General features: G+C 47.3%; 1 long non-coding RNA gene across 1 annotated transcript; it reads right to left on the bottom strand.

The window, feature by feature from the left end:
• Positions 1 to 8,655: 8,655 nt before the first annotated feature.
• On the bottom strand, positions 8,656 to 26,112 carry LOC146801380 (uncharacterized). The gene is made up of 2 exons (XR_014968049.1): positions 25,934 to 26,112; positions 8,656 to 9,600 (listed from the first exon to the last, which is right to left on the bottom strand). It is a non-coding gene; the product is annotated as an uncharacterized LOC146801380 (long non-coding RNA).
• Between the last annotated feature and the right edge of the window lie 724 nt (positions 26,113 to 26,836).

The raw sequence follows: 26,836 nt of genomic DNA, 5'->3' as shown, positions 1-26,836 counted from the left end.
TACATTTCAGAAGCCTTCTTCTTGCCCAGGCAACAAGACAGGTTCATTCCAGACTTTTACTTCAAAGACATGAGCAGTTACTTCGCATGCACTCTTCTGTGTTAAATGATGATTCCTAAAACAAGTTCCACCTGACACCTAGGGGCAGATTTACAAGCCTCTTGCGCCACATTTGCGTCACTTTTCCCTTGTTAAAAGTGACGCAAAAGTAGCGCAAGAGGCTTGTAAATAGACCCCCGTGTCTCCTCTCTTCGGCTCACTGTTTTTCTTAAATAAATAAAAAATCGCATGAGAGGAACTAATACACGAGGACACTGTAATACTGACAGCACATATTCAAGATACCAAAAAACTTTGACATTTTTAACCCTTTTTACCCTCGTTTTAAAATTGCTGCTACTTGCCCTGCCCTCTTAAGAGGCCATCGAAGGTAAAGGGGCCTGGTCCAATATGAAAATGCAGGCGCACTGCTGTTTTCCAGAATATATTCATCAGTCGCAACAAAAGGTATGCAACTTAGATGCTGCAAAAGCTAAATATAAGCTGCTGTTTCCCTTACAAATCTTTTTTACACGAGAATGAGATTAGGGTAAAGTCAGTGCTTAATTTAAGCAGGTGGGTTACAGTGCTCAGCAATGGCATTTCATTGACAACACTGGTACTTATGACAGTCTATCACACAGTGGCGCTGACTGTCTAATTTAGAAATGCGCACAACTTCAGTAGTTTATAAACTCGATATACATTAGAAGGGACTAACCTGCCACCTAGGCCATTCTCATAGTGTTGGGCGTCTGGAATAGTCTGAATTTGTCACACTTGTAGGAGTGCGATGGTTAGTAGTTTTGTTGTTCTGTCACTGGCAGGGCAGTGGGTGGTGAATACGGCAGTGGTCTCCTGACAAGGCCCTGGCACTCCTTGTTTTACAAATTAAGCACTGGGTAAAGTATTGCAGACAGTGTGTTAATGAATCTAAATTCCCCCCTCAAGAGATATGAACATTTCCGCTCCAGTAGCAAGAATGGACTCTGCAGAGAGGTGAGGGGAGGGGGGGAGGTGCTGGAAGTCTCTAATGTGGACTTGGAACCTTATACAAATTGTGGGATGTTGGTTGGAAGTTTCCTGTGGACTGTGATCCAACTGTGGGACTGAGGAGCAGGGTTCAGGGATCGAGGGCTTTGAATGGAGCACTCCAAACCAAGGCAGAGCATAGCTATAAGTGGTGCAGCTGGTGCAAGGGCACCGAGCCCAGAGGTGAAAGAAAGGGCCCAACTTCACTGGCCTTTTCACTTCTGAGAGTTGCTAGTGCGAGTGGAACAGGCGCCCACATGACCGCAACTGAAATTGTGTGGGTGATTGCTCAGACCAGTAGCGTACCTAGTGTGCGGGCCCTAGTGCAAGGAAGGGAATCCAACAATAATCCGGGTTCAGTGGGCCCCTCAGATCGCTGAGCCCTGGTGCCACTGCACCTGCTGGAAGCGACACTCCTAGCCTGGAGTTTGAGGTCCTTCAGAGAATGGATAGCAAGGAGCACAGCTCAGAGGTTCAGCTATCAACAGCAACAGAAGTCTGTTACTGGGTAGTAAGGTACCCTTTTCACACATTAGAATCTCTTTTTGTTGGTAGTAATAGCTGAATGATTAATTTTCTCAATCACATCAGGGGTGTCATGAGTACCAAAAAAGTAAACAACATACCTACAGTCTTCATTCCCCACGCATGCTGAACAGGACGTGTGAATGTGTCGCTTTCTTTTCTGCACTTCCTGTACACTATATAAACAATGTTGTGAGCACTATTTGAGCCAAGCGGTTTCCCTGATGTTTTAGGGGAGGGGCAGATGTAATGATGCTACAGGAACCGGTTTGTGGAGTGGAAAAGGCCTCCTGGTGATTCTCAAGCTTGCACTAGTATATACGTTTAAATCAAAGGGACAGATTTACGAAGATGCTAGGCAATGCAGCACAGAACCTAAAGCTGCTGCACTGTGTGATAAGTAGCAGGACAGCGTCATATCTACAGAATATGACGCTCTCCTCCCCTCTCTCTAGCACCGGGCGCAGTCATGCAGCCGTGTGCCACGCTCACACCTTTGGACCATAGTTCAAGGGTGTCTGCCTGAGTCTAGCAAACATTTTGCAGTGGAAGGATACCGTTCCAGTACAAAATATAGGCCCAAATTTATCAAGGGTTTGCGTCGCCCTTGCAGCACTACCTCATGTTACTCTGTGACAGATGAGTGTGGGTGTTCCCACACTTCCACCTTTGGATTTTAGCGCATTCCCAGATTTGCGATTAGTGGTAGACCTAGGAATGCTTCAAAATGCTATGCCTTCCCAGGTGAGGTGTAAAGAGAAGAAATAGCTTTACTTCTGCTCGTTTTTCCGCTTTTTTATGTGTTCTACATTTTGCAGCATATTTAGAAAGAGGAAAATGCCTCTCAGGATTGGTTTTTGTGCTGAAAGGTGTCCCTTTCTCCACAAAAACAATCCAATCTACAGTGCAGGGACCCTTGCACCATGACGCAAGGGTGTCTGTGTTCGCCCTAGGCATTAATAAATTGCGCCAACGCTAGCATGGGACCGGAATGTGCTGTATAAAGATGGCGTTCCTGCCCTTTTATGCAGTGCAGCGAGGTGGCTTGCTGCATTGCACTGCATGAAAGATTTATAAATCTGCCCCACAATGCTTAGACTAACTTTGAAACTTTTCTTACTTTGTAAGTGTGCTGTATAGGGGCGCACACATGCAGAGTTGGAAAAAAAAAAGGAGAAATAATGAAAGGAGTACTAAAATAATTTATCTTTTAGCGCCTGCTTTGAATTAGCATTATTGTTTGGTGCAAAACCCTTTCTACCACAGTTAGCAGACAGCTGACCATATGTACAAAACTCTCGTGCAGCACAGCACCCAAAGATATTGTGATGCATTGCATGAGAGACCAGGACAGCACCAAATCTACAGAGATTTGGAACTATCATCCTCTCTCCCTAGTGCCAGCGTATGTTATAAATGGGGGTCTCTAGTGGGCAAGGGTTTGCACCTTTGTCCAAGTAAGGACCCTTCCTTCTCCTAGTCAGGATAAGGGAGTTACCCTCCTAAACTAACCCCTGTTCTCCCCCTTGGTAGCTTGGCACGAGCAGTCAGACTCATCTTAGAGGCAGTGTGTATAGCATTTGCCCATAACCAACAATAATACAGTGTACGCACAACAAAAGGACACCACACCAGTTTAGAAAAGTATCCAGTATTTTTATATACTTAAGACAAGACCAAAAACGATAAAAAAATCCACAATACAGTACTATCTTTAGTTATCAAAATACCCTTGAAATACAATTCCTTGAAGTCGATAGCTCTGTCCGGAGATATCACGGCGTCGTGAACAAAGAAATCCAAACAGTTCGAGCTGACCGCGGCGTCGCGGGCCAACTACGGTGACGGGAAGACCCACAAAACAGTACTTTTAGAAATGCAGGGCGTCAGCGGCCTCTCGTTGAGCTCCGAAAGCACGGTGTCTGCAGCCGTCTGTTCCAGAGGTCGGTGCAGGAGTCGTCGGGCCCTTGAAGTCACACGCGTTGCAGATCGAACTCCTCGCGGTTGAAGTCAGGAGCGCTGGCATTGGCAGGCATGAGGTTCTACGGTGCAAAGTGCAGCAGTGCGGGTGCGATGCCCTCAGGTCACGGTGCGAGCAGCCGATCGGTGGCAGCGTCAGATGGCATTGTCGGTGAGACCAGGGTCGTGGTGGGAAGCAATGCGGTGCTCATCGCGGTGCTGGCAGGTCACGCTGCAAGCAGTATCGTCGTTGTTGCTGAAGCGCTGTCGTCGGCTTACGAACTAGAGTCGATGGCGCTGGCGTCTGTAGGCCAAGGCTGCTAATGACAACTCCTCCCACTACTCTGAATGCAGCCCAGGTTTAACCAGCCCAGCCCTGATCCATCAGGCTCTTTGGAGCCACTGCCCCTCTCCAGCCCCGGTCTTCACAAAGCCGGACAGTCAATCCACAACCCCAGCAGAGGCACACAGGATGGCTAAGCAAGAAAATACCTACTTTCTAAAAGTGGTATTTTCAAACACAGAATGTAAAAATCATCTTCACCAAAAGATGCATTTTAACATTCTGAGTTCAGGCATACTAAACTTTATTTCTCCACCTTTTTCTCAGGGCCAGTTATGTTTATATGATGTTATAAACAAACTCCCCATTCTGTCCTATGTGAACAGATAGCCTTGCAATAGTGAAAAACGAAATTGGCAGTAATTCACTATCAGGACATGCCACACACACCACGGCATGTCCTACCTTTCACATACACTGTACCCTGCCCACAGCTGTACCTTGGGCCCACCTTAAGGGTGACTCACATGTAAGAAAAGGGAAGGTTAGGTCCTGGCAAGTGGGTGCACTTGCCAAGTCGATATGGCAGTTACAAAATGCGTGCAGACTCTGCAGTGGCAGGTCTGAGTTACCTTTTCAGGGCTCCTCACTCGTGTGGGTGGCACAATCAATGCTGCAGGCCCACTAGTAGCATTTGATTTACAGACCCTGGCACACTCAGTGCACTTTACTAGGGACTGATAAGTAAATCAAATATGCCAAATGGAAACACCAATCCATAACACAATTTACACAGAGAGCATATACACTTTAGCACTAATCAGCAGTGGTAAAGTTCCCAGAGTCCTAAAACCGACAACAGCAGGTCATGAAACAATAGGAGGAAGAAGCAAAACGTTTGGAGATAAGCCTGCAAAAAGGCCATTCCAACAGCGTACAATCAGGCTGCCAAGCGGCGCACACACTTTTGCCCCATAGTTTACAGGAGTTCGCAGGAGTCTAGCATAGATTTTATACTGGAACTGTACCTATGCTTAGAGTGATTTTACAACTTTTCCTAATTTGCTTGTGTGCTATACAGTCCAGCACATATGGAAAGTATTTTTCCTTTTAATGCCTGCTTAAAGTGGCGGTAACTCTTGGCACAAAACCCAGTCTACTATCGTAAGTAGATAGGGTTTTGCGCCAAAAACCATGGGTGGTAGACAGGAACGCCCATGTACCACCCATGAAACACCCCCTTGACAGTGTAAGTCCAAGCAGTGCTTTGCACTTGTTTGAGTTACTTTTTCTTACAAACCAACGCAAATATTAATTTGCGTTGGTTTGGAACTCACACAAAATCTTTGCTGAGTCTGCCTTAAAAAAGTCACGCAAACCTGATGCAATGCCTTTGTAAATCTGAGGCATGGTTTTGCGTCAAAAAGCACAAGTGGTAGCCCAGGAAAGCCGATGTACCATCCATGTAACACCCGTCTGACGCAGAGTAAGTTAAAGCAGCGCCTTGCACTGCTTTGCGTTACGTTTAGGCAACTTTCCAGCACAAATCATGGTACCCAGCGCAAAAGGTTTGTAAATTTGGCCCAAGTCTCCAAGGAGAGGATGATGTCAGCTGTTTTTTGTGGAGTGATGCTTTTGGAATCTAGGAAAATGTATGTTTGTTAGAATAAGAGGAAGATTTTTAACAATCCGTGACACCATTGAAGTCAATGGGAAGCATTTGGAATGATGAAATGATTAACATGTCTCCAAGACTTGTGGCTCCCTGTAAATGGGGGTCTGAGACACACTGTCTTAGACCCTACCCTGCATTAATGATGGCAGTGGCAATACCTCCTGGAGGATCACTGGTGTTTGGAGTATCATCAGCACAAGTCCTGTGGGTGGACAGACTATCCACAGGATCACAGTTATTAAGAGTACCATCAGCACTAGCCCTGTGCATGGCCATACTATCAACAGGATAACTGGTGTTAATAGTACCATTATCAAAAGCTCTGCGCATGGCGGTACTTGATCAACAGGATTACTGGTTTTAGGAGTACAATCATCTCAATTCCTATACATGGCCAGACTATCCACAGGATCACTGGTGTTCGGAGAACAATAAAACACAAGCCCTGGACATGGCCGGGCTATCCACAGGATCACTAGGGTTTGGAGTATCATCAGCACAAGTCCTGTGCATGGCAAGACTATCCACAGGATCACCTGTTTTAGGAGTACAATCAATACAAGCCCCGGGCATGGCCAGCCTATACACAAGTTCACAGGTGTTCGGAGTACCATCGGCACAAGCCCCATGCATGATCGGCCTATCCACAGGATCACTGGTGTTTGGAGTATCATCAGCACAAGTCTTGTGCATGGCTGGACTATCCACAGGATCACTGGTGTTAGGCGTACCATCAGCTCATTCCATGTGCATGGCCTGACTATCCAGAGGATTACGAGTACACTCAGCACAAGCCCTGTGCATGGTTGAACTATTCATTATTGTAACTAGCCTAAGAGCTCATATTTTGTGAGACCTGCATTAAATGATATGGGGCCTGTCCCCGACTGGTTGGGGGCGGCTTCAATGCAGGTTTACATAAGCGTACCTTTTGGCATCTGTAAACGTAAATGAGTTTCTAAATCTGCGTATAACTAATTCCCAGTCTCGCACATACAGAAACTAATGACCGGCTCTTCTACAAACAGATACCCATGAATGAGCGCAGAGTGTAAGGCCACACGAGCCTTCCTGTCGGGGCCACTCTTGATCCTGCAGAATACTCTTGGTCCTATTTGCATAATGAACTGATATGTTAGAGAGTTAGAAGGGATGTGCCAGAGAGACTGCAGCTGTGTGTTTGTGAGAGAGAGAGACCGAGTGAAGGGTCTTACGTCCAGGTATACACATGGGGTTCATGACACCCTGTGAGAAAGAGCTGATGTGAGTCCGGGTGCATATAAGAGAGAAGTGAGGTAGGATGTATATAACAGAGAAGGGAACAGTTTCTGCAGATGAGTGTGTATGTGTAAGGGGGAGGTATTTTGTCAAGCTTTGTTTGAGAAAGATACCGAGTGAGACTGAGAGGGAGGCGGTTGTACATAAAATTGTCAGTGGATGCAATGGGTTTAATTTCCCGAGCTATTTGCATGTGTAAGTTGTAGTCACATGCACATTAAAACCCCATTCACAGAACGTGCCTTAGACCTATAAAAGATTTCTATCACTTATATTTTCATGTAAGTAAATCCCATATTGGGGAGTGGAGTGCTTGTTTTAGGACAAGAGTTCCCTTATATTTTGGGATCATTCAGAAATGTACTTTCAAATTACTTAACTTACCTCAGATATTTACTCACATTTGCTCAGCGATTTACTCCTGTCAAAGGCATTAGTAATTCTGTTTCTTGGGTGGGAATGGGCTAGGAATACCACCAAAATTGGTAGGGATCAGGGGAAAGGCCTTTCTCCATAAAAACATATTTTTCTTGAGGAGGAAACAAAGTGGAATTGCACTCATTATAAACATTGTTCACATTTGCTAAAGTTTTCAAAGAGCACTGCTGGAAATCTGCAACTGTCACAGATTTCCAGGAGAGCTCATGGAACCCTTTGTGAATCCTCAACCCACCCTATTCCCACATGTAGAAGAAAACCGACATAGAACTAAACATTAGAGTCCTTGATTTATAGGAAATTGGTCTTTAGTGACCTGGTGGATATCATGTGGCAGTGATTGTGAACAGAGTGAGAGACTGTGAGACAAGCCATATAGCTATAATAGACTAAGAATAGGGTGTGGAAATACATTGTGCACAGTGCTTGAAATAGAGTGTGATGGTACCTGCACCACTAGTGTGTGTCTGCTGTAAAACTGAAAAGTAACACTGCTGCATTGAGATAGGTTTTGAGTTCTGGCATTGTTATTGTTTAGACTAGAGCAAAGAAAGTTTGAGCATTTAAAAACAACTGCATTGTAGGCACTGTTTGGCGCACAGGAATCAAAAAGGTGTGCAAACCATACCTGGGAGAAAGTTGTTAGATCTCAGCCAAGGCAGGCCCATTCTTGCCAATATTTAGTATGCACTTAGAAACAGCTTTGGGCCAGCCCCTTAATGATGACAGGATAGCTTTTTTGTCTATCTCCATTGCCTACTCTTGATTGAATGGCGTTCCTCCCTATTCCTTTTATTTGTCCTGCCCAGGTGCGTTTTATTTTCACCTCATTCTGATTGGAGTTGTATCCTTCCACTGCTAACTTCAGGGGACTCTTATTTGCTACCATTAAGAAATAATGAAAGTGCATGGGTTTCCTTTCTGTCTTCCCTGCTTGTTTATTCTCTGCTCTCTTTTTGTTGCCCTACTCCTCCACCACTTCCGGAGGGTCCCATCCCTCTTTCAGTCCTATTCATCACACTGCTCATTATTTTATATATTTACATTTTTTTATTTTATTGTATTGATGTTTTTTATGAGAGCCTGGCAGCTGCAAAGTGCCATTGAGTTGCTCGCTTCTGTATTTTTTACTCATTTTTTAGCTTTAATTTACTGTTCTGACATGGCTGCCTGATCTGTTAGAACAATAATTTTAAAATACCAAAATGGCTGCCATGCCTCGCAATACTTGTGCACTCATGTATCATGAGGCAAGTTACCCATGTGTCACAACATGCTTGTTTGTTAGCTGTAATGCAAATGTGCCTGTGTTTTGTGAAACATGCATGTGCATCATTGGTGATACTGCACTTAGCAAATTTAGGTGCAAAAACAAACTCCGGCAACACTTGCACAGATGGATCTTTAGTTCAGACTGAGACCGACATGACTATCAATGTATTTTATTAACGTGAAGGACATTAGGCACAAAAAGGACAGAAAGCATCAGATGTGTAATCCAATAAGTTGTATAATAGAATTAGCAAAGTTACAAGTCAAATCATCAAATAACTTGAAAATCTGTATCCAGTACATTTATCCATTAGTCGATACAATTAGAAACAATTCAAAATCACTAATGCAAAGACAAACTGTTATGAAGCTGTCTCAAAATAACACAAAGCAGACTCAACTTCCCATGAAAGGATTACCCTTCAAAGCAAAGCTGGGATGAAGTTCGGGAAAACGGAGGTTGAGTCAGGATAAAGGTGGGCATGAAAAGCCACTGAAAGGCAGCAAGTATTAATAAAGCATAGCTTCTTCTAGCAAGTGGGCACAGCATCATTCCTAAGCAATAGGAAAAAATATATATCTTTAAGAGTAGATCAAAGCTCCTTTGAACAAGGAAGAAAGGAATCTCTGAACTACCACTGCATTGCAATAGTTTAAATCATTCCTGTTCTACATTTCACTGCACCTACACACAGTTCCCATGAAGGGGATCAATCAGGTTCAGTACCTGTCAATAAAGCACATTAATTATTTTCACATGCTAAAGCACAATGAAATCACTCTTCAAACTTCAATTATCTGCAACATAAGAAGATACATTCTCTAGAGGGAGAACACGTAGAGCACCAGTCATACTCCATGGTTAAGGGTGCATCCAGGTGATTGTGGGCATTCCAAAATGGTGGGTGTGCAACACGCTGTGTCTCGCATCTTGGATCAGCCGTATACTGCAAGCTGGATTCCCGTTCTTTGACCCTCGGCAACCTGATTCTGAGCGGGGCTGCCCTCAGGAGGGGCTAAGCCTGTATGCCCATATCCTGCTCCCGGTGAGATTCAGAGAATCAGAGCCATGCGCTCCTACAGCGTGCCTTCGTCAGACCTGTAGGGGAATAAAAAAACATTAAGAACACTTCACTCTTGACCCACGCTCCCACTCTCGCTTCAGCTACTGCCATCAGCATGCTCGGCCCCAAAACGAGGGAGGCCGGTCAAATCGTAAATAGAGGTATTGGAGCATCTGCTTTAAGAACTGCTATTAGAACCATAACATTCATGCATTTTTCATGTTTGCAGTAGCTATTTAAAGAGGTTTGCCTGGATTGGCAGACATTGCAGGACAATTTCTAGCAAAGGAAAGGGAACCTGGCAGTTAGTAATTGCAGTTGGCCAGTGGTGAACAGGGAGTAAGCGAGTTTTGTAAGCAAGGTATAGGGACTACATCCATAGAAGAGGAGAATGGCAAAATATGATCGAAGGAGTGTTTTGATGCACAGCATTGTGCTACCTTCATCCCTATAGCTTAGCAATTGCCACGGTTGGGGCTCCAGCGGAGGGAACCCATGGTTTGTTGCAAAGGCGGTTCGCGTAGCAGCGGATGCGGCTTGTGACCCCATGTGGGAACTGCCAGTATATCCTCTAAACATGTTTGAAAGTACATGATTGAGCCTTTCGACGTATGTCTCTTAAGCTATAGGTAATTTCTACCCGCCCCGGTGTCAAATGAAGCAACTTTCTAAGGATACCTCAGCAAAAATGCACGCGCCTGGCACAACTACAAGGGGTGCCAATCATCGTATCCATACAGCATCCCTCTCTATGCAGGAGTCTAGGGCCCTAGAAGAAGGACAACAGATCACTCCACCCTGACCTGACCTTTCAGATCAATCCTAATATTCAGCTGCTTACCTCGCAAGTTACTCAAGTGGAGCAAAGAGTCTCTGACCTAGAGGACTTTAAGCACAAACAAGACTCCACAACCCTGAAAATTCAATCAGAATTGGCAGAGTTACAATTGAAACTCGATGATGCAGAAAATAGATCTCGCCGCTCCAACTTGTGGTTAGTTGGAATTACTGAGGGCCTTGAAAATGGCCAGACAGTCGTCAAATTAATTACAGATCTCATCAACAAGCATGTGTGCCCAGAAAAAACCAAGGACATACATTTTGCAATCTCCCTGGTGCACCCTATCCCTGTATTTCAGCCCCCCAACTCTAAATACCCACAAACTAGTTTGTTGAATTCCGGTAACTTCCGCGTGAAAGAGTGAATTATGTCCAGTGCTATGAGAGACAAAGTGTACCATATTCAAGAAAACTACTTTCAGAAATGTAATTATCCGCTGCACAGCCCTGTAAGGAGCTCAAAGTCTTGATTGACAGCTTCAAGAATCAAGGGGCCCCGGCAGGGATTGTCCAGCAGTTCGAAGGTTTTCTGTAAGAGACACTCACTAATGTGTCACTCCGTGGAACAGCTTAAGGACTTTTTACACTCAATTCAAAAGCCGGGGGGGGGGGGGGGGGGGACGGGAGTAGGTATTCTATGAAACATGCTCCAAAAGTTACTATAGCGCCACACTCTATATATTATGGCTTTGTTGTGTCTGAGTTTACAGTATGCTGTGGTAGGAAAGTAGGATCTGCTTTCATGGTTACCCCCACTATTTGCTGGTGTAATTCTGTTTTCTGACTGGGATCCAGCTAGTCAGGACCCCAGTCACTGTGCTTCCTTCCTAAATTCGAAAGTGGTAAGTTCCTTCCAAATTGGCTACTGGTGTACCCAGGTAAGTTCCTAGTATATGGTACTAAGGTACCCAGTGCATAGGTACACCAGGGGTCTCCCATGGGCTGCAGCATGTATTACCCACCCATGAAGGCCACTCGAACTGTGACTACAGGCCTGCCATTGCAGACTGTGTACGTTGGTGCTAGCACCACTTACAACAGATATAAATTTCCTTATATCTGAGGTCACTGCACTTAAAACTTATAAGTCCCCCTTTGGCAGGCTGTTCAGTCCTGAGGGCAGGGTCCTTGGTTACAATAGTGAGGGAGCTCCTGCATGAGCAGGGCCCTTCTAGAAACCACAAAGTTGATTATCCAGGCTTTGTAAGTTCGGTCAGCCATTTAATACATGTAGTGGACATCAAGTCAAATACGAGATGTCCTACTATATATGGGCTGCACCAAACTGGTCATGTTTGGTATAACAAATGTTGGGATCCTACCCCAACACTGATTCCAGTGTTGGATGTAGGATCCCATGCACTGGAGGCTCCCCTAGGGTGTCCCCTGTTACCCTGTACCAGCCTTTCAGGGTCTAACACCAAGCTACTGCTGCTGCCGACCAGACATGTTTCTACCCTCCTGCTGCTGAGCTGAGCTCGGGCAGGGGAAGGCATGACCAATAGGTTACCTGCCACAGGGAGATGTGACCACCTCCTAGACAGGACTTGATGTATTGGGCTGGGGTGGGGGACGCTTGCCAGTGCCACCATACAGCTTTGAAGGGCACATTTGGTGCCCTCCTTGCCTACTCCTATTTGAGCCAGTTCAGGAAGCGACATGGGAGTATCCTACCCTCTGTCCAGTCCCTCCTCTGGAAGGTACCCATGAATCATCCCAACCCTTTCCCTAGGGTACGTAAGGGCTTACCTGCGGGTGGCTCTTCAGATTCATCATGGGACAAGATTCAAACCCAAAACCACTTCAACTTCGATCGTCTGGGCACTTTGGACTTCGTTGGCTTTTGCCTAGGAACCGAGATTGCACCAAGGAAGACTATTGCTGCTACTGGTCTCGTCGTCTTGCCAGTCTTTGGCATTGTTTTTACCTGTGCTTCATCCAGGTTCCTCTCCAGGCCTGTGAGCTTCAAGGACACCCGAAGTAATCTCCCTTGGAGTGAAGAAGTCACTCCCCTACATCTGCAGGCACCGCAGCCAAGCTGAACGGTCTACTGCCCCTGACATCCTATGGACTCCGAAAGGCTCATCAACACAGGTGGTGGTTCTGCAACTCCCTCGAGGCCTGCACTTTTTTCTCAGCAAGTTTGAGACCTGTATCCCACGTCGATGCCGCTGGAACAAAACCCCTGTGCACCGCATCGACTTGCTGTTGCCAAGACCTGTTGACTCTGAACTCCAAAGATCTTCAGGCTACAAGGAGCTCCAGCCTACTGCATCCCTTGCCGCAAATATCTTTGTCCTCATCCACATCCTCTGCACCAAGGGCCTGCATCTTTGGTGAGCTGCTTAAGGTCCTCTTGCAACTCCTGTGCCTTCGGCCTATGGGTCTTATTGAGGGCCTTCTTTGGCTTCAGTGGTCTCCCCTGGTTGCCTGGTGCTTGCTCTGACTCTCCTGCACTTGGTGAGTCCCTTCGGCCTTGCTGGTCCCAACGCTACACCTTTTTTGTTTACCACGTTGACTTCCGACATGGAACAGCTTGTGAACGGCTCCTGGTCTTACACACCATTGCCTGGTCCTCACAGCTGCAGCAACAAGGTCACCATCATCACTCCTGCATCTTCCGTCATCGGTGGTCATTGGTCTTACATGCCTCCTGGTCACTTCAGAGTGGCACAGACTCTGCCCCCTCTACTTGCAGATACTCCTCTTCAAGAATCCATCCTAGGATTCCACCGGACTCTTTCACCTTCTTTGCCAGCGGCATCTGTTCTGAAGTCCTCTATTGTGGTCTACGGCGGTTTCAGACGTCACTTCACACCTATACACCCGGCTTCCCTGGTGTAGCTCTCCTAGTTTCTGGGGTATCCCCGGGTGGGGTGACTCTTCAACCTTCCATCTTCCAGGCGGTTGCTTCAGGGTCCACTGGGAAGGGTCCTTCTTGCAAACTGCAACTGCGACTTTCCCATTAACTTGCATTTAGCACACAGCTGTGTTTCCACTCTGCACACATCCTCTGTGGGGTTCCTGGGTACTTACCTCGGGTGGTTCCTTGGGTCCACAGCTCTTCTGAGTCTTCTGGTCCAAGTCCAGACTTCGGTCGTCATTGGCATTCCACTTCATCAGTATATGGTTCAGTCTCCCCCTGGAGACCACTGTGTACTTTATGCTTTCTTACCTTTTTAACATTTTCAATATTGTGTGTATTGTGTTGATATTTCCAAGTAGGAGATATATCAATGTGCTAATGAGTGTGTTTTATAAATATTACAATTTTTATAACTACACTGGGTGGTTCTTTTTCGTATAACCTACACAATATGATAAGTTCTTGTAAGACAAACTGCGTAACACTCCTTCTGGACTAAGCCTGAAGGCTGCAGGGTTTACCCTGACAATGGTTTTGATTATACCACTTCGAGAGCTTTCTATGTTTGTCTAAGACCACTAAAATCACCATAAGGTTCGTCTGGATTAGTGCAAGGTGCTTCACTTAAATAAGTGTGCACAATATACTAAGCCAGCCCCCTACAGTTGTCCTATTTGACAAGTCCCAGAAGGCTATGTAGCAGACTGGGACATCCTTACTCATATGTTTACAGTCCCATGAGCGCTATATCAGGGCAATCACTTAAGGGGAGATGGAAGGGGAGGGCGAGCGCACTCATGGGTGGGTGGGCAGTTGCTTCTAAGGGAGCCCAGGACGGGTTGGGCTACAGGGGCTGCGGGAGTGTGTGTGGGTGTGGGGGGGGGGGGTGATGGGGTCACTTCAGGTCCGTAAAACCCAGGTAGAGAAGTCCGGAAGCTTTTTGTGCTGCAAAGTAGAGCTATTACTGAATGGCCCAAGCAGATATTAGCAGTCGGGGTCGCAAGAGGTTTGGGGAAAGTTATCCAAGCCTTTATGCTCTGTATGGGCAATTAGTAGGTGAAGACATGAAGAGGGTTAGGAAGCAGCCGCTCAAGTCAGTATTAGCTCCTTAACCATGAATTGCAGGTGCTTTAGGGTAGTATACTGCAATGCCAATAACATTAACAACCAGGCCACGTTTAGGTCCATTTTGGCATGATTTAAGATATCCAAAGCTCGGGTCATATTTCTCCAGGAAACCCACATAAAGGCTTCGTCAAGCGAACAAAAATTCCAAGTTTTATTTCACATGGATTTTATGCGTCCGCTATTGCAGCAGTTAGGAGGGTGGCAATCTTATTCTCGCCCGATTTTCCAGGTGGAGTGCAACAGGTATTAAGAGACCCTATAGGCAGGTGGATTATAGTTAGCCTTTTGGTCTATAAACAGCTTATCCACCTTGTAAGTTTTTACGGCCCAATTGAGGACAATGCTTCCTCCCTCAAATTAAGTTTATAATTAGGGCTCCCGGTATTATGGTATTTTTAAAAACAAAAAATTTTACATTGCGGTCAGAATTTATCCATTTTTTTTTTGGCCCATTTTATCGGTATATATCCAAAATGTATTTTGTTTTGAGAATAGTCGTAAAATGGTATATTTCCAAATTTAAATGATAATCATGCACTCGTACGTTGATTGCGTGTCCGGTTTTAGCAAATTAAGCAGCAAAATATAACAAAACACTACACAGACAAGTAAATATTTGCATTATATAGAAATATATGTTTACATATGACTGTATTTAAAGGAATCTCATCCTGTTTTTCATCAATGGTGTCTCTCTACTTAGCAGTTGGTCTGGAATTCATGAAGGATAAGGAGAGTTACTCTCAAGAAACACAATTTTCTGTATTTTTCTGCTTTTTAGAATAAATACTAGCATGAAATAGACGGTTTTCTCTCCATATTGATCTGTAAAAACAGAAAACTGGAAGCCTCATTTATAATATTCTACTCTCCCATTAAATGGATTATTGATAATGGGGGGGGGGGGAGGGGGGGGGAAGACTTCAATATTATACTGGATATTAGGGTAGATTTCTCCTGCAATAATAAACAGCAAAATAAGCAGGGCATCACGCTTTTTAGCAAAAACTGAGCAGTGATTTCACCTTAGTTAACCCCTTGCAGTTGGGTTACCCTCGAGGGAGGAAATATAGCCGTTTTTTACTAACAAACTCAAATGACAGGCAGTGAGCTACTGGTAGATCATGATCAACTCCTGCTTCCAAATAATTCAAGTAAAACAGCAAGAACATGAAACTATCAATAGGTTTTATGCCAGACTCTGAAAACTGGTCCACACATGCATGGAAGACAACCTAACAAAAGAAATCAGAGTAGCTAATAAGAAGTGTTGGTCATCAGCACAACTATAACAAATTGGTTTAAAATTTGGGGTGGACGACTACCCACTTGCGGGATAATCACAACCCTTGTCAGGGTAAACCCTGCAGGTCACTAAGTTAACCTGTGTTCAACATTGTGCTAGCTATGGCATATACGTAGGGCAAAGTCTACACTAAAGTATTTGAGTACCAAATCAGAAATAAAGTAAAAACACCAAGCAGTCAAAATCCCAAACCAAATTTGGAAAATAAATTACATTGTAATAAGCAAAATTACACAAATTGGTAGAATTCCAATAAGGGGAATCAGAGATATGAATTTGCAAAGTTTTAGGTAGAAGTAGCACCAAAAAGCACAAATCACCAATGATAGTTAGTGGTCGCAGTAGACAAGGACCAGGGCACAGTTTTCTAATGGCAGGATCTCAGCTTATTGCCCCACTAGAGTTTTAGCCTCGGGAGATCCTCGGCTGTTAGTGGTTCAACGCTTGAAAATGAAAAAAGCTGCTTGGATCTGTGTTAGAAATGGGATCTCTGGTTGGCGAAGGCTTGCGCCAAAGCCAGGCAGGGACCACCACTCTAGTCAGGGCGAGGGAGTTACACGCCAAAGATAACCCCTGCTCACCCCCTTGGTAGCTTGGCACGGGCAGTCAGGTATATCCCGGAGGTAATGTGTAAAGCGTTTGCACAACACACACACAGCAACAACATACTAGGCACACCACAAAAGGAACTCCACATAAGGTTACATCAAAAATAGCCTTTGTATTATCATAAAACACATTAGAATAGTAATCGCACAATATACACTGTGCCAACTGGCACTAGGCAATATTTACAGGGGATTATATACACATGACAGGGCCAATTGGGCCACTGTCAAAACCATCACAAAGTGAACTTAGTAAATGTAGAACATATAATAAACGTAGAACACAACCAGTAATTACTGGCAGACACTGTACTCCGCATCATCCTGTAACACAAACCATATTATACACAGTATCACATTAGGCGTGAAATATATTCTGCGCCAACCTCATAAGCCTAAACATATTAGACCATAACCTCCTAAGCATAACTCACATTAGGGGCATAACTCACAGTAAAGAATAATCTTACTAGCATAAACCACAGTGGAGAATAATCTCACAAGCATAAACCACAATATGCAAATAACCTCATACATAAACCACATTAGAGGCATACAACAGGGTGCATAAATCACAATACCTGAATCACATTTCCAAGCACCATATAAATCACCTTAGGGCCTGGCGCCCTATAAACCTAACCGTCCCCCCGGGCCAACTGGCCTTCTCAGAGGGCTCAAATGCCCTATGTCCAACAAAGTCAGGGCAGCTGCCAATGCAGCACTATCCAAAAGCGCGCAATTGCGCTGGGGCAGAGGAGTGCATCTCACTCCTATCTTACTCAAAAATGCCCCCAAAGAACTGTGGCCTAAACGTGGCAGCTGGCACGAAGTGCTGCGCAGCTGTGAAACTCAAATGTGGGGCACTGGCACCGACTGTGCCTTCTGAACAAATGCCCAAAACGTTGCAGCTGCCCACTGTCAGGCAGGAGCACGAGCACCGACAATGTGCTCCGATTAGGGAGGACCCCACTGGTCTCTATGTAATCAGGGGAAAGACTGCCCACTAACATTGGAGCGACCCATGACGGCGGGCCCGCTCAGGAAAAGGGGCACTACCTGTGTGCCTCCTGATGGAACCCCTCTCCGGGACTCACTAACCGAAAATGCCCCCAAGCGTTGGAGTGGCCCGCAACGGCGGGTCCGCTCAGGGAAAGGGATCAGACACTGGGCCTCACTCACCGGGGCTTGGATCGGGCTCCTCTTCTCTTCTTCTTGTGGCTGCATCAGGAGAGCCCCACTCCTCGGGGGCACTCTCCTCCTCTCACGGCGGCATATGCGGGGCTTCCCTCAGTTCATGGGAGCCCCGCTGGCCAGCAGACTTCCCGGGTCGCCTTCTCCCGGACGGGGGAAGGCGGAAATGACGCCCGTGAGGTCCCGCCCACAGTCAGGCATCGGGCGCCTGGCATCCAGTTCACATTGGGCAGCGGCCCGGCGGCACCTCTCTTCGCTCGGGCCGCGGAGGTGATTTCCATGGCAATAAGAATGCGGGTTGGGCACCCGCTATTTAAGTATTCAAAAAGAGGGGTCGGCTCCCGCTCGGTTTGTGCAAAAGGCTGGGGAATCCCTACACTGGGGATTCCCTCTAAAAGGGCTGCAGCTCCGTGCTGCGGAGCCCCCGCTCCTCCTCTGGGCAGAAGAGGCATAGCTGGGCCCAGGGAGGCCAGCACACAGGGCCCTCCAGCAGGGAGGCAGCCCCCATGGCAGTTCTTCCTGGGCCCCAGCAGCAAGCCCCCTCCGTCAGAAACAGCACCCCAGCACAGGAACTGAACATTTTCATGGGGTCACAGCCCCTATATTTATACCAACATTCCCTTTGTCTGTAGTGCAGGGCTTGGGGGAACCAGATGCAACTGGTTCAGGGGGGATTTGGAGCACTTTGTTTTGCAAGCTCCTCTTCCCCTTTGTAAGGTGGGGGCTAGGTGATCAGACGCACCACAGGGGGCAGAGCCAGCATTGTAAAGGCTGGGCACAGGCCTATTCAGGGTTAGGGGATTACTCCTCCCACTACTCCTAGCACAGATGTCCCATTGAGCCTAGTGCTGACTCACCCTGCCCCTCCGGGAGCCACACACCCCTCTCAGCCCATGTCACTCAAAAACCAGTCATGCAATTCACATCAGGCAGGCAGACACATAGCACACAGAAATGCCAACTTCTAAAAGTGGCATTTCTCCAACAGTCATAATAAATCTGCGCACACCATTGCGCAGCATGTATTCTCACAATTTCCTATATACCAAATTCGACCCCGCTGCTCCTCCCATTCAGGAATTACTACTGACACACACTGATCAGGGACTCCCCAATGCATTTCTGTGGGAGGGCAGGCCAACCTTACCAAATGCACACAGAGAGCGCACGCACTTTACACTGGGCCAAAGTGCTAAAGTGCCCAGAAGCCTAAAACCACCAACACCATGTCCGAGCTAAGGCAAAAAGTTTAGGGGTGAACCTGACAAAAAGGGCCAATTCCAGCAATCTGGAATTAGCTTCCACTTCAACTCAAAAATATGCCCGATGAGCCTTCCTTCCTGAAGTTGTTGAAAAACCCATCTATTGAGCCTATAAAATGAGTAGTGGCTGGCAGGGATTGAGGGTGGAGGCAGTGGTAGAAGGGGAAGCGGGGGAGACAAAGAAAATAATACCACTTACCTCTTTCCTCCGGCCGGCGAGGAGACTCGCTTCTCCGGAGTTCAGGAACCAGGAAGCACCCAGGCTCCCCATAGCCAATCAGAACGCTGCAATGCAGCGTTGCGATTGGTCTGATCGCTGTGGATCGGCGCTCCGATGGGGGCTGGGGGCATGGGCATGATCCCCACCAGGTTGTGTAGTGCAGCCTGGTGGGGATGACAGTTTGACCGGTCTCGGACTGCCTGCCAAGCAGTCATGTGCACTTAGTGTGCACAAACCTTCCTCCCCCTGTGCCTCCAGCCCCGCTCGCCCTAATTAAGCCTCGAACCTGCGAAAAATAAAATAATAAGTACATTATCATTTTCCTGCTCAATGAGCAGTGGGGCAACGCTCCTCCGCCTTGCCGGAGGAGCCACCCCTGTATAAAATGCCATATTTGACCTGTACCTGCTGTAGTGGCGAGACAGTCGAGTAGGCTGGGCGCTTTACACATCTAGTGATTTACTCATTCTTTAAACTATGAGGATAGCGCTTAAACAAGACAATGTGCAGTGGGCTGTACACCTTTTCTTCAAGGTCTACCAGATGACACAGCACAGCACCACACACTGTTATGGCAAGCCTCGTGGTTGGGAGGCTCCTTTGACACGTTAGGAGCCGGAGATCGACCGTTGTTGTCAAGTTCGCGACCCGGACCCCCCCCCCGCTTCCACGTTGGGCCAAGAAAGGACACCGTCCAAGACAGCCCTGCTCACCCCCTTAGTAGCTTGACACGAGCAGCCAGGCTTATCTCCAAGGCACGAGTGTTCAGTATGTGCAACCACGCCCACAGCAATCCCAATTATGTCACCACAAATGGACTCCACACAAGTTTGTATAAAACGAGTATACTTTATATAGAAAGATATACGAGATGACCACACGATACAAGTCCAACATATACACAATGGGTAATATTGTTTCCGGTGGGTTGGGCGGTCCTAATCCCCAACCACCGCTTCTAACCAACAGTTACGCTGACTTGTAAACGTTCAACAGGTTAGGTACGTCGTATCACTAGAATCACACACGTTGCAAAATAAAAGGAATACTGCCCTACTTAACGATGGGTTCCTGTACAATGCCACAGTGAAACAATGCAATGCGTAGCGTCACGATCATGTACTGAGTCAACACAAGATAATGCAACTCGGATCGCTACCAGCATGCCCTGTTCAAGAAAGAAATACAGCAATGCGTCACGCTGCAATTACGTACAGTGCGATAGGAAGACAATGCAATGCGAATCACCACCAGCATGCCCTGTGCAAGGAAGGAATAAGGCAATGCGTCACAGTGCAGTTCAGTACAGTGCAGTAAATAACCAATACCGTGCACCACGCTATGATCCTGTATCCTGCACGAGAAACATAACGTAGTGCGTTGTGCACAATCCCCTGAGTTCGTTAAGCACCACTAGTGTCAGACGTTGTCCAATAGTTCGATAGTTCGTTAGCAGCAAATATGCAAAGTGGTATATGACTGTTTTCAGAAGTTGTGCGACCGGTTGCCGCCAACACGGATCAACGATGACATCCAAGTTCAACTCTGGACACTGGCCCCTATACTGCCCCATCCGGGACCAGCACGGACCGAGATCTGGGCCAAAGCAACAGGCGCACACAGTTGCCAGCAGCGAGAGGCCGAGAGAGTGTCCCTCCGATCCCGCACCCAGCCCCAGGCGATGATCCACTTTACCTGGGGGGGCACGACCCCACTCTCCTCTCCTGCAGCAGCGGTTTGGCCTCACTCCAGAGCGTTGTCACCACGGGCAAGGTGCGCTCTGGCTGGTAATTCAGCTCCTGCCGAGCCGCCGGTCCAGGTCGCCAACGTCCAGCACAAACTCCTTCCATGAAGCCTTCCAGACAACGCTGGTGCCACCCCACGTTTCCTTCGAGGGCCCGATCACTTGGCCCTCCTCTCCACTGCTGTTAGGACTTCTTCACTCCCCGGTGCTCACCGCTTCCCAGTACTCCTCACCAGCACCTCCGGTGGCACCTTCGACACACACCCCTGGCGCGTCCGAGACTCACTCCTCCTCCGGCCTCCGATGACCAGGCGCACCTCACTACGCCTCGGCTGGCACCTTGACACGCACCCTATACGTCCGAGTCTCGCTCTGTCTCCTGGTGCACATGATCTTCAGGCACTCTCCTCTAGCGCCGCAACTGCACCCCCACACGCACACTGCCTGCTGGAGACCCACCTTGTTTCTTGGTACACACGATGACCCAGGCACTCTCCACTAACGCCCTTGTCGCACCACGACACGCACACTGCGCGTCAGAGTCTCACCTCTCCTCCTGGTGCACACAAGGTACCATGCACTCTCCACTAACGCCCTGGCTGCACCACCACACGCCGACCCGCGTGTCGGAGACTCACTCCTTCTTAGTGCCCACGATGTCCCGGCGCTCTTCACTAGCGCTTTGACTGCACTGCAACACGCACCCCCTGCGCGTCCTGAATACCGGCTCTCTTCCACGATGCCCACAATCCACAGGCTCTCCAACACCTGTAGCCGCACCAAGACACGCACCCTGCGCGTCAGAGTCTTGGTTTGCTCCGTGTGCCCACAATCACCTTAGGCACTCCTTCGGAGGCCTCAGGCTACCACGACACGGTCCCACCACCGCGCCACTTGAGACTTTCTGGAAACTTTTATGTTCCTGTGTTTCTGAACAGGAAGCCAGCTCACCTCGGGCCCTTGGGGTACAGGACGCAGCACACAGCAAAGTCCTGCTCAGGAAGAAGGGGGGGCACGACCCACTGCAGCGCCCCTTCAGTCTCTCCTCGGTCAAGAGCTACAAACTGCCCACAAGCCCCTGATCATGAAGCAAGGATCAAGTGTCTCCTGCAGCCTATTCAGCAACTCTTCCTGAGGCAGAGGGTTTTCTTCCCAATCGTGGACAGGTCAAAGTCGCCAGAGACTCGACCAGTCCACGGCGTCTTCAAAGCGCTCCCAGCACTTCTCCGAATGATACTGAGACCGTTCTTGACGACATCATCAACGTAACCAAAGTCTTTGGGTTATAGTTCTTCTAGTTATACTCCTTATTGTCTTTGAAGTTTCCTTGTGCTCCTGGGTCCCTGACCCCTCCCTAAATCAGTCTTGCGTCTCTCCCCCCACCCAGTGTCACCGTCCTCCATTTGATCCTGGGGGCCTGGATCTTTAAGCACTCAGAGGGAGATGGGTCTATTGTTTTATGGCTCTAAACCAGGCCTCTTCACCTTGCAAAGCCTCTCCTTCTCCCCGCTCCAGGTGCAGGGCAGCCTGGTGCCGTCTCCACCCCTCCCCTGGGGCACGACCTCCCTCAGCCTTTCTCGCCTCTCCCAGATCCAGGCAGGCAATACACATTCTGCTGAGACACACAAAAAGGTCTAAAGCACAAACTCTGCCATTTTCTCAAACAGCGGCTTCTGGACACACAGCGACAAAACCATCTACCCAAAAAGATGCGTTATGATGCTGTGAGCTCAGACATACCAAACTTTACTGTTCCTGTTCCAATTCTTTGGAAACTAGGCTAACAATACTACACCCAGCCTCCCCATTCTGTCCTATGGGCAGGATGGCCTTTTACCAGGGCAAATGAAATGGAGTATTTTCCACTGTCAGGGCCTAGCACCCACACTCCTGCCTTTCACATACACTGCAACCTGCCTAGGGGTTACCCAGGACATCCTACAGGGGTGCCCCATGTGTATGCAAAAGGGAAAGTAAGGCCTGGCAAGTGGTAGCACTTGTCGGGACAACATGCTAATTTAGCATAATGCACACAGGCCCTACACTGAAGACCTATGTTCCCTCTGTGCATTTCTTTAGTGCGAGCCCTGGCACACACAGTGCACATCACTTAGGGATCTTGCTAGTAAGGCAAACACACCAATCAGAGACAACCAATCACCACTACAATTTATGCAGGGAACATCTGTACGGGCACACAGATTAGCAGTGGCAAGTACCTACAGCATCTAACTTCGCAACTCTGTCAGGAAAACAGTCTAGGGGAAAAGCAAAAAGTTTAAGTGAACTTTAGCCAAAAAGGCCAAGTCCAACAACACATCATGCATAGGAGCACACATTTCATCCCTAATGAACTTGATGTGCAGCAGACCAAGGACAAAAGATCAAAGACACATGACTATGCCAGGTCAAGGCACAAAGGAGTAACAAATCAGTTGCAAATGGGTGATTGGATACCGGAGCACAAATTATCTAGGGAGGACGTTCTGAATGTTGTTGGAGTGCCCCCTATGGCAAGTAGTCATGGAACGAGGAACACTAGTGACAGCCCGGAGAGGACATGAAATGGTCACCCAAAACATCTCAATGTTCAAGAGAATAGCAGTGCCCAAACAACTCACAGACTCCGCAGGAAGTCCTAGCAGACTGCGGAGATAAACATGAATGGGAAAGATCCAGTGGAGAAGCAGGGGAGGGGGTGATCCCTCAGCCCCCTTGACAGCCAACATGACACATTTCCTAACTGCATCAACCGGATGTGTTGAGTGTTATTGTTCAGGTGTTAGACACTCCCCAGAGAAGCCAGCGTAGTGGGCAGATACAATTTAAGTCTAAATCCACTGCCGAGTCGGAGACTATCTCTGGGTTAAAACTCCCAAAATGTCATCAAAGTTTACTGAAGTTTTATTAAAGCTGTCAAATGGTGTAGCTTGCTGCCTGACACAGCATGGTAACACAGAAAAGGTATTTACCCAAGGGCTAGGCCGGGTGGCTACAACAATGCCCACACTTGGAAAAGCCAATAGGTCTGGTCATGGCTGCCAAAGGTTTGGCTTTGTCAATACTTGTTTTGCCAAGGTTTATGTTAAACTTTATTCTTGAAGGAGCTGCAGTGCCCTCGCCAATATAAACGAAACATTGACTAAAAGCACAAATATTTTTTCTATCTGAAAAAGCAAACTTTTCCACAGTATTTCCCGACACTGCAGCGAACTTCCTTGTGTGTGAATGTACTCTTTGTGAAAAATCAAATTCTGTCGCTTCAAGTGAAGTTAACCAATCGTTGAAGTGGGCTGACCCATTGCTCCATGCTATTTGCAGTAGCAAAAATGTCAATGACAACAGACTGAAGAGGATTGGCTGGAACCCTTTTCAGTAAGTAAGCTATGACCCCACCTGTGTGAGGTGTGGTTCCTGCAGTGTCTGCAAGCGAGGGTCTGATTGCAGGTTCGCTTGTTGACGTAGGGCACACTCTACAGTCTGTTGAAATGTTTTATGTACCATCCCATAGATTCTTGTTGACACTCTTGTTTTATTTGGTGTAGGTTTAGTTTGAGAGTACTTCATGTTCCACAGTTCCATGCACCTTCATCTTCTCATTTACTCACAGCGGACATCACAAGGCTTTACGGTGTGCTACGATAAGCTTATTTCTTTGTTAGTCGGAAGGTGTAGGCCATGGGTCCACAAATTTTTCTTAGTTTCAACTGAGTTGCCCTCAGCTAGAAGTATCACTGCGCATCAGTGTGATTAACCCACCTTTTCACTCTTGCTACCAGACTCTCGCTTGTGTGGTCTGGCATTGGTCATCTGCGTTGTGTATCACGAAGACTTAAAGGCTTAGTTTCTGAATTCCCAGTCGTGGAGGTGAGAAACATGCGACTCTATAACCCTGATAGCTCCAGGTTTGGAACAGTCTTTCTGGTTGTGGTGAAAGACTCTTTTGGCTGTATTGTTAGCATGAGCGAGAGGTTGGGGTCAAATGTGACTAACAAGTCCACCACTTTATCAAAGAGCAGAGGTGACGTGTCCCAGGAAGTCAGCCATCTAAGTGGGATGCTGGGACAAATTTGGAACCATGGAGACAGGGCATGTTGTCGGGGCGTCCTGTCTTGCATCCTCCAAACCAGTTTTCTTTTAATAATCTGAGCATTTTTGTATCTTCAGACACAGTGGGTGTTTTCAATGTACAGTGGAATCTATTGCCGGAAGATGTGATGTTCTGGACTGCGGGGACCGTGTGTATTAGACAGGCTATGGGAGAGGGCAGGAGATGGTTGTAGAAAGGAAGCGTCTGATCTGGACCGAGTGGCTCTGACTTTACAGGAAGGAAGAGACAAGCTATCTGAATACCAGATATTTAAGGAGATTTGTAGACAATGGTACTGAATGTTGTAGCCTAGCGACCAGGGTGCCTTGATCCATGGATGCCGAAAACCTCATGATAGCTGTCCTAAGGTGCCAGTCCCTGCGTGATGCTCATCAGTGGGGAAGCTGCACAGATGGTCAAATCGCCCAAGGATATTTTGCAAGACAAGAAAAGAGCATCAGACAAGGTCGATCAGTAAAGCAGGGAACGGGAAAAGATTTCCTAGCCGGATGGTAAGTGTCTCCACAGGAGGACGCTTCAAAATAAAGGAAATGACAAACTTTCTTCAATTTGGTAAAGCTGTAAAAAAACGTGTCTGTTTAACCAATAGTTGGCCTTGACAGACAGTCGCCTCACTCATTGAGCCGATCTCTCCGCTTGACTAATTAAAGCCAGCGCCAAGACGCCTCTGGACATTCGAGCGCTTTATAAATATAACTTTTATTTTATTTAAAGCAGTGACGCACTTCGTCAAAATTGCATTAGAGGGAGTTAAACTGCAGCCCCTCAATAGATTCTCAGAACAAAAAAGTCGAAGAAGGGGAAAGTCGGACAATCTTACTTTGCAGCTCCGGAAGTACCTCAGGGGTAGAGCGGAGCACAGGCCGGTACCACATGACGTACCCCCAAATAGGGGACTCTTGAATTGCATCAGTTGCTGGCTTTATGTGCATGGCTTAAACTCCCAGAGCTGCCGCATAAGCTACCTGAGCCGAAGGCAGAAAATAAGTCACAGAGATAAATAGCAAAAAGAAACAACGGGGAGAAAGGAAGAGCTGGATGCAAGCCATGCATGGGAGTCAGCTGAGAGCTAGAGAAGCAGGTACTGACCGTGACCGCCATTGTTCAGCAGAAAAAGAGAACTGACGAGGGCGCATGCGCACAAGACGCAAGCATGCGTGGAACTGGCATAGCCGGGTGTTAACTTTTAAAACACTTTCTAGTTCTGCAATAGGCGAGATATAAGAAACAGGCTACACGCATGGCGCGTCACTTCCGGCCAGCCCTAGGAGGGGGGCTCCGGTCTGCGTCCCCGCCCCCCCCCCCCCCCCAGTGGGTGTGGAGGGGTGACCGGTGCCCCGGAGACACTAAGGCGCCGACCGCCGATTGGCCCCCTGCGGGGGCCGCGGTCAGCGGCAGAGACAGGGTAGTCCCAATAACAAATTTGAAATTCCTACCAAAGTTGGTTTCTCCATTTCATGTCCACGAAACTATTGAATGGCCCATCTTCTACCCTAATCCACACTCTGCAGTGTAAAGTCCGGTGTATATTTTACACGTTGAAAGGGCACTGGTGCATTATATCAATAAAAGCCACATCCAGAAGGTAAAACAACGGTTTGTAGATTTTGCAAAGCCCTCCCCCGGGAAACCAAATTCTTAGGCAGGTATTGGTAGCTGGATTGTGAAATGCAAATAAAGTTGTTAAGCTTGTACCACATTCAAAATGTAAGAAAGGAGCCGCTATGGCTGTCTTGAAAAACTTTCTTTAGCAGACATCTGTAAGGCTGCTACCCGGTCAACACCATACGTTCCTCAAGCACTATTCTGTAGATACATGAGCCCGTCAGGCTTAGTTTGTCCAGTATGTATTTCAAACATCTACATTATAAGCTCCCTCAAACATCTACATTATAAGCTCCCTAGCCACCACTTAGCAGGGTAGCCCAGAGGAGGGACTGCGGAAAGGTTTTAGACCAAGAAGACCTGCAAGATAGAGCAGCCAAAGAGGCC

Source organism: Triturus cristatus, chromosome 8 (assembly GCF_964204655.1).
Source record: "Triturus cristatus chromosome 8, aTriCri1.1, whole genome shotgun sequence".
Taxonomy (NCBI): Eukaryota; Metazoa; Chordata; class Amphibia; order Caudata; family Salamandridae; genus Triturus; species Triturus cristatus.
The sequence above is the reverse complement of the archived record's forward strand: the minus strand, read 5'-3'. Positions and strand labels throughout refer to the sequence as shown.